Source organism: Helianthus annuus, chromosome 16 (assembly GCF_002127325.2).
Source record: "Helianthus annuus cultivar XRQ/B chromosome 16, HanXRQr2.0-SUNRISE, whole genome shotgun sequence".
NCBI lineage: Eukaryota > Viridiplantae > Streptophyta > Magnoliopsida > Asterales > Asteraceae > Helianthus > Helianthus annuus.
The window spans coordinates 41,188,916-41,197,393 of NC_035448.2; the positions used below are offsets into that span (position 1 = coordinate 41,188,916).

At 45.2% G+C, this 8,478-nt stretch overlaps 1 non-coding gene across 1 annotated transcript; it reads left to right on the forward strand.

The window, feature by feature from the left end:
- Positions 1-757: 757 nt before the first annotated feature.
- On the forward strand, positions 758-854 carry LOC118488743. The gene has a single exon (XR_004885278.1). It is a non-coding gene; the product is annotated as a small nucleolar RNA R16 (small nucleolar RNA).
- The last annotated feature ends 7,624 nt before the right edge of the window (positions 855-8,478 follow it).

Sequence of the window (8,478 nt, forward strand, 5' to 3'; positions counted from 1 at the left end):
TGGTGGTGGTGGGTTGTGGCGAAGGTGGTGGGTTGTGGTGTTGTTGATGAATGGTGCAAGAGGGGATGGAATGGAAAAAAAACATGGGGGGTGGAAGGAATGATTTTGAGGGAATGGAATGCATTTTGGAATGGGTGATTCCATTCCATTGACCAACCAAACACCCTTTTCTTCATTCCCTCGTAATCATCCATTCCATTCCACCTCTCATTCCTGCATACCAAACACTACCCTAATTACTTAATTAGAGTGGAATTATAAGTTACACATACTATCTATCCTCCAATGGACCACCTTTGGGCTTTGAGAAGATCTATTTGAATTGGGCTTTGTAACTTTTCTTATTCATGTTGGCCCATGAAATCAAACCCTAGCTAGCTACGACAAACACTATTAAATCTCACTCTTCTTTTTGTAACACAACGATCTCATTAGTCATATAGGTCGATTGTTGTTTTTTCTCCGTACAAATCAGGTTTGATCTCGTAAATACTAATCGGTAATTTTCAAAACCATTGGATCAGTACCGATCGAGTGATGCTCTGTTTGTCTGCATTTTCATATACAATCTTGCATCTGGTTTAATCTGTCTTCTTGTTATGAGTTTATGAGTATTCAAGGAGATATATAATAACTGATGCGTATAGTTAATTATAGGATGGCTTACCAACGCACAACATTTAAAATTATTGCTTTAGCGTCAAATGGTCCTTCCTATATTCCTTTTCTTTTTTCTTATTTTGATTGGTTGAATTGAATTGGCAGATGATGAAATAATATGAGTTTTATTATGCTTAACACTCTGATTGTACTGTGGTGACTACAAACTCCGCTTATTATCTGATGATGCCTTATTATATATATATTTTATTTTTTTTTAAATCAATTAATATTCGATGATGAGATTGAGCAGACGGGCGGTCTGAAATGATGCCGTGTTGATTGTCTGCATACTATCCATTCTTATGATGGATTCTACTCTGAGATTTTCAAACTTTATTTTTTTCATTCTTTTTTCAGTTTTATCATAATTTTTTTAATTGTTATTTGGAACATTTTGGGACAGTTCAGGTGTAAGGGTTTGTTGCAATGCTATGATGAGTATGCAAATATATATATGTCTGGACTTATGAGACATTGTCTGTGAAATGATGAGCATACTTCTGAGCTAATGTTGGAAACAAGTTGTCAAGTGTGGTAATTGATGATTTCTGCTGTAATCAAAGGAGCCAGATGAGAGACAAGGAGCCAGTTTCTGGTTGCACTTAGAGCATCCTGAACCTAAAATACCTTGCATTATGAGACTATAATGCCTATTGATTGTTAAACTAAACTAGATTTATCATATGCATCATAGTTAAAAAGATAATTATTTGTTACACTAGCCTTCCATAGTCATATCGATCGAGAGACCCACCACGATGCAGATTCAGCGGGGGACGGGTGAAAAACGGTTGGAAGTAGTATCATGAAAAATATTTATTTGTTCACACTTTACAACTCCTTGTTCAAATACCATCATCCTTTTATACTTCCCATAATGTAATTTTATTGCATTTGGTTTATACATATTTTTATGTAACAAAAAACATACTTCAATTTTTCCTTGGAAGTGAGAGATAAAAAAGAACAATTTATTATATTTTTTCTATTGCTAAAGACTTGTTAGCCATGAACAACTCAAACGTACTTTTAAAGAATCAAAAGGACATATGTAACATTTTTCAAACTGAGTTTATCACCAACATCTGACGGGTCGGTGCCGCTACGACTGCAACCGGTGTTGCAATGCCAAGTAGCGGCCACCATCAAGAACACTCGCATGTAACATTTTTCAAACCAAGTTTGTCACCAACATCCGATAAGAGTCATGATAAAATGAAATAAGGAATCAAGTTTAACCACAAAATCAAAACCATGGATCCAGCTAATGATTTCCAAGGAAACTAGCGTACAATGTTTAAAACAAAGAGTACAATCGGCATTGCACATTAATACTACTAAATGATCCAACAACCAATATCACCATCGGATGGAAGCCTAAACGACCCCCAAACCATCGTACCGGTGCTCCAACAAACTCCACCACACCGGTTAACCACCTCCGGCCAAAGCCCTCTATGAGGTCCGCACAATTGTTCAATAAGAAAATTATATGTGGTTGTAAAACCGTAAGCGAAGGGGCGAAGATGGGGCGGTGGAGCCTCACAGAGAGAGAGGATATCTCACAATTTAGAAAGAGAAACAAAGTTAGAAAATATAAATATAGTAGTTGTTCTGTTATTAGTAGATAGATCAGTTTATAGTGTAAATAAATTAGTAAACAAGTGTGAAGACCGGAAGTGACAAACGGAAAAAACTATAACCTATAACATAAGGGAATCGACACATCCCAAAGGACGCATTGATTCAGAATGGCGGCAAACATCATAGACTTCATCAGACACATCGATTCAAGAAGGAGACGCGATGGTTCAGGCACACCTATTTGTTTAGTATATGAAGAGGTATGGTCCCAATTCCCTGCCTACATGGCAGGGACCACACCACTTTTTGTGCACACAAGGCACCCATGTCACCAGAACCTTCTAGAAGCTTCCAGAAGACATCTAGGCGGTTCATAGCTGGCATCAAAGATGCTTTGCCCAACATAAAGGACAACACGTGTCACCATTGAGAGAAGGCCACATAGGCCTGCGACAATCCAGGGAGCAAGTCTGACGCAACCAGTACGAGGTATCCAGCGTAAGCAAATAGAAGGACGCCACGTGTACCACTACACCCTTCGCGACAGAGCAGACCAAGAGGATATTCCACTTGGTCGGACAGCTGGCGCACACCCACAGCTGGCACAGCTGCTTCCTCCTTCTTCACCATCCGGCTATAAATAGGACCCTTCATCATTCAGGTTGAGGATCTTGGCTCTCTTTACTCACTCTATACACACACTGTTTTATTCATCTCAGAGCAGTACTTATTCTCACGCCGGAGCCTGGTTAAGAGGGAAAACCCCCTTTTCCCCTCTTAACGAGACTAACGGTGTTTACTGTTTTGCAGATCTCAGGCCTTTGATACGAGCGAGAGAAGAGGTTGAACCCCATAAGTGAAACGACCCTCTTGGTTATCCTTGTGTTAACCATTGTCTCAACATTGGCGCCATCCGCTTTCTTGCAAGACCACTCTCACCTCTTTTTCTCTTTTAGAAAACACTCGTGAAAATGGCAGACCAGAATCATTCACACCCAGCTGACGGAGAAATCTCTTCTTTTGAACTCGTTTCGGACACGGCGCACGTCCAACGCGGTCAAAGGAACGAGACCATCCAAGAAGGTCAGCTGAACAACGAGTTTCCATCCATTTTTGGAAGTGCGTCCAGGGCTGCTAGCCAAACCACAACTGGACCCATTTTCCAAACACCAACAAGAATCATTACTCAAACCACAAACGGGGCTGCTCTCCAACCTCCAACGGGGATATTACATCAAACCCCACCGCCGATGCAGACTGTAAGCCATGGGCCAGGCCCTTCTATGCCATCGGAACAAGCACAACTCAACTATTCTGCACTTTTAGGGCTACCCGAAGGAAAAACTCTGGCTTCCTGGTATGCCGAACAGATGGCGTCTATAAACCTCGTTTATACGCAGCTCAGCGCACAACAAGCCTTGCTCCAAGCACAGGCTAACCAATCAGCATTCGTAACTCCACAACCAAGGTCTCTGAGTACACACACGGCTCAGCAGACAAACGCGTGGAACTTACGACCTGAAAGAGAACCAGTGCAACAGGTCAGAAGACCCAGCATACAAGACACGCGCGATACTTATGCTGAAACAGAGAGCAACTTCGTCCAAACTTCCAATCAACAACGAAGGCCGATCCAAACCCGGTTGGGCGCACGCAACATGAATACAGAATGGGAAGAGGAGGAAGACGACCCAACGTACAAGGCAGAATCCACAGTGTTCAGCAGACTTCCTCCAGAACACGAGGCATACAAACCAACCAAGCGCGCGGGGTACAACCCCAAAGCAGAGCATGACTACACTTTGAGCTATCGTCCTGAGGACATGGCTGAAAATTCAAAATTCATTCCAGAAATCGCGTGCGCAGCCATCGACAAAACAAAGTTACCACACAACGTAGGTAAATACAATGGGTTGACGGACCCAGACGATCACCTCCAGGTGTTTAAAGGTGCAGGAGCAACAGGCGGATGGAACTTACCAACATGGTGCCACCTGTTCGCTCAGACATTCGTTGGCGCGGCGCGCATTTGGTTCGACAACTTACCGGCTGGCAAAATCAAATCATGGGTCGACTTCCGAGAGAAGTTCTTGGCACACTTCTCTCAGCAACGAAGACAAGCCAGAGATCCAGGTGATTGTCTGAACATATGGAGAAAAGATTATGAAAGCGTAGAAGATTTCATTACGAGGTATAACAAAGAATGTCTAGAGATCGGAGACATACCAGAAAAAATGATGCGTGCACACTTCATGCGAGCAGTCAAGTGCGACGATCTGGTTAAAAGAATCAAAGGGCGAGATGGAGGACCCAAAGACTGGGAAACCTTCATTGAAGCAGCCAAGACCATTGCACAGACGGACAGGCAACTGACCGGTGACGATCACCGTCAGCGCACACACAACCATCACGATCGAAACAACAGAAGGGGCAGAAATCAACCCTGGAGGGCTTCTGGGAACAGAGAAAGAAGCCCCCCACGGGACGACGCACGCCATACGATCAATCAGATAGCCCATCGAAAAGAAGTAAAGCGCGAAAATAGAGAAAAGCAGTGGACTCCACTAACCAAAACACCTTCTGAAGTCTTAGCTACAGAGAACCATCAATTCAAACCACCCTTGCAGATGCGCAACAAAAGGGGTCAGGACCCAAATCTCTTCTGTGAATTCCACAAAGACACGGGCCACTTGACCGATGATTGCTTCAGCTTAAAGCAAGAAATCGAAAGAGCTCTAAGAGACGGAAAGCTCGGTCACTTAGTCAAAGGAGGAAAGCGCGATTACCGCCAGATACAACGAAGAGATGAAGGTCCAGACAACAAGAAGCTCAGAAAGCTAGAAACTCATATGGTGCAAGGAGGACCACGGCGACCAAGAAAAAACTACAACAAACGCGCGCAGGATGATTCATGGCGCGAAAAGCAAGTAGTGTTCCCAGTTGTCAGGGGAGGTCCAAGAGAAAAGCGGCCAATAGTCATTTCAGGGGTGATCGGTCACTACCAAACAGATTACATCTTTATTGATCCCGGAAGCACCGCAGACATCATATATGAACAGTGCTTCAATCAATTCGACCAAGAGGATAAGGCGCGCCTAGAACCAGTTGACTACTCATTAACTGGATTCTGCAACGAGGCCGTCTTTCCCCTAGGACAAATATCTTTCCCAGTATTACTTTCTGATGGAAGAAATTCAAGAACTGAAGAAGTCACATTCATGGTGCTACCGGCACATTCAAGACATGACATCCTCTTAGGACGAGAATCCCAAGGAGATTTCAGCATGATCTGTTCCGCACCACACTCTGCCATAGGCTTTCCAACCGAAACAGGCATTGCGTTGATATACGCAAGCAAAGAAGTGCTAGCAACAGATGAAATCAGGCCAGCAAAAGCAAGCAAGCCCGCACCGCGCAAAGAGGCAGAAAAATGGGTCTTAAATAGCGCGTACCCGGAACAAACAGTCACTCTGGGACCCGCAATGTCTGATCTAACGCGTGCGGCGCTAAAGAAATCACTGCATGACAACATGGACGTGTTCGCCTGGACACCGGCTGATATGGTTGGTGTTCCACGGCATATAGCGGAGCACCAGCTAAATGTCTCAAAGGATGCAAAGCCAGTAGTGCATACAAAACGACATCTAGGAGACATCAAACACGATGCAATGAAAGAACAAGTGTTGGAACTGCTAAACGCAGGAATCATCAGGGAAGTCCGGTACCAAACGTGGGTAGCAAGCCCAGTAATGGTAAAGAAACCGAATGGTAGTTGGAGAATGTGTGTCGACTACAAGGATCTGAACAAAGCATGTCCCCGTGATTGCTATGCTTTGCCAGACATAGACGAGAAAATAGATTCTTTGGCAACGTTTCGGTGGAAATGTTTTCTGGATTGCTACAAAGGATACCACCAGGTCCAGATGGCTGTTCAAGACGAGGATAAAACCGCATTCCGCACGCCAACGGGGCTATATTGCTACACCAAGATGTCGTTCGGCTTAAAGAATGCAGGTGCTACGTATCAACGTTTGATGAACGAAACATTCAGTGACGCCATCGGTAAATACATCGAAGTATACATGGACGATTTGGTAATCATGAGCAAGGAAGAGAGCGCAATGCTGGCGAACATTCAGAAGACCTTCAACACGCTGCTCAGCGTGAGCATAAAACTGAATCCAGCAAAGTGCTCATTCGGAATGGAGGAAGGAAAGTTCCTGGGCTTCATAGTCACCAAAGATGGTTTTAAGGTGAACCCAGAAAAGGTCCAGGCCATAGAGAGGATGCCTTCACCAGCAAGCATCAAAGATATGCAAAAGCTCGCAGGACGATTGGCAGCCCTCAATCGATTCCTAGCTAACCACGCGGCAAAATCCTTCCCATTCATCAAGACCTTGCGAAACTGCATGAAGAAAACCCAATTCCAATGGACTCCGGAAGCAGAAAATGCGTTCCGCGAGATGAAAGACTGTCTCATCAAGCTGCCAACTTTAACCGCACCAAACAAAGGAGAGCCTTTGGTCTTGTACCTCTCAGCTTCCGACAGGGCCGTCGGTGCCGTATTGCTGGTTGATCGACAAGGTGTCCAAACACCTGTGTATTATGTGTCCAGAACCTTAACCGACCCAGAAACAAGATACGCAATCATGGAAAAGCTTGTCCTTGCACTGATTCACGCGTCAAGAAGGCTGCGCCGATATTTCGCCAATCACGTCATCCACGTGTTAACAAATTACAATATTGGGAATATCCTAGCAAGGCCGGAAATATCAGGAAGGTTGGCCAAATGGGCGATAGAGCTAGGGGGACACAACGTAGTCTTCAGACCACGACCGTCGATAAAAGGCCAAGTTTTGGCAGACTTCATGACGGAAGTCCCGGATGACAAAGACAGAGAGTGCAAGGCGATGGAAAAAGCGGAGAAAAAACAGACCGAAGAGCCATGGCTGCTGTATACTGACGGTGCGTCCAACGAAGATGGGGCAGGCGCGGGGCTACGGCTAGTGAGCCCTGACAAACACGAGTTCACTTACGCCATACGTCTAGACTTCAAGAGCACAAATAACGAAGCAGAGTATGAAGCCTTTCTGGCCGGCTTGCGCTTGGCAATCAAAATGGGAGTCCGACATATTGAGGCACATGTGGACTCCATGTTAGTGGCAGGCCAAATCAACGGTCAATACGACGCCAAGGGCGACATAATGGCACTCTATCTCAACCAAGCAAAGACGCTGCTGCAAACCTTCTATTCTTACAAGGTACACCACATAAACCGCAGCGAAAACAAACCGGCAGACGCCTTAAGCAAGCTTGCGTCGACAAGTTTTCAGCACCTAGCCAAAGACGTACGCATAGAAGTTTTAAGCAACCCGTCTGTGCCACTCCGAGAAGTCAGCGTCATCCAAACAGGAACCACGTCCTGGATGACACCCATAATAATGTACTTACAGTCCGGGATACTTCCAGAAAATAAAGTTGAGGCGCGGAAAATCCAGTATAAATCAGAACATTATCAAATGGCGGACGGGATATTGTACCGAAAGTCATATCTCGGCCCGCTGCTAAGATGTGTTGACGCCGACGACGCAAATTATCTGATCCGGGAAGTACATGAAGGCATCTGCGGCATCCACGCCGGGCCGCGCATGGTAGTGGCTAAAGTAATAAACGCCAGTTACTACTGGCCCGGAATGCACCTCGATGCCGTGAAGGAATTAAGAAAATGCAGCGGCTGCCAACGGTATGCACCAAAAACCATGCGTCCAAAAAACGAGTTGGTGCCAGTAACAACCGCATGGCCCTTTCAGCAATGGGGCATAGACATGGTGGGCCCTTTCCCAGAAGCTCCGGGGGCAGTCAAGTTCATCATCGTCGCGGTCGATTATTTCACCAAGTGGGTGGAAGCAAAAGCACTTGCGTCAACCACATCGGCAGTCGTTAAACGATTTATCTGGGAACAAATCATATGCCGTTTCGGCCTGCCACTCCGAATCATCACCGACAATGGTACAAATTTTGCAGCAGATGATCTCGAACGATGGTTCAAGGAACTAAACATTGAACACACCTTCTCGTCGGTCGCACATCCGCAAGGGAATGGTCAAGTTGAAGCAGTCAACAAGAGCATCGTTGATGGCATCAAAGCGAGACTCGGTGAAAAAAGACGAGGATGGGTCGATGAGCTACCAAGCATATTATGGGCCCATAGAACAATGCCCAAGACAAGCA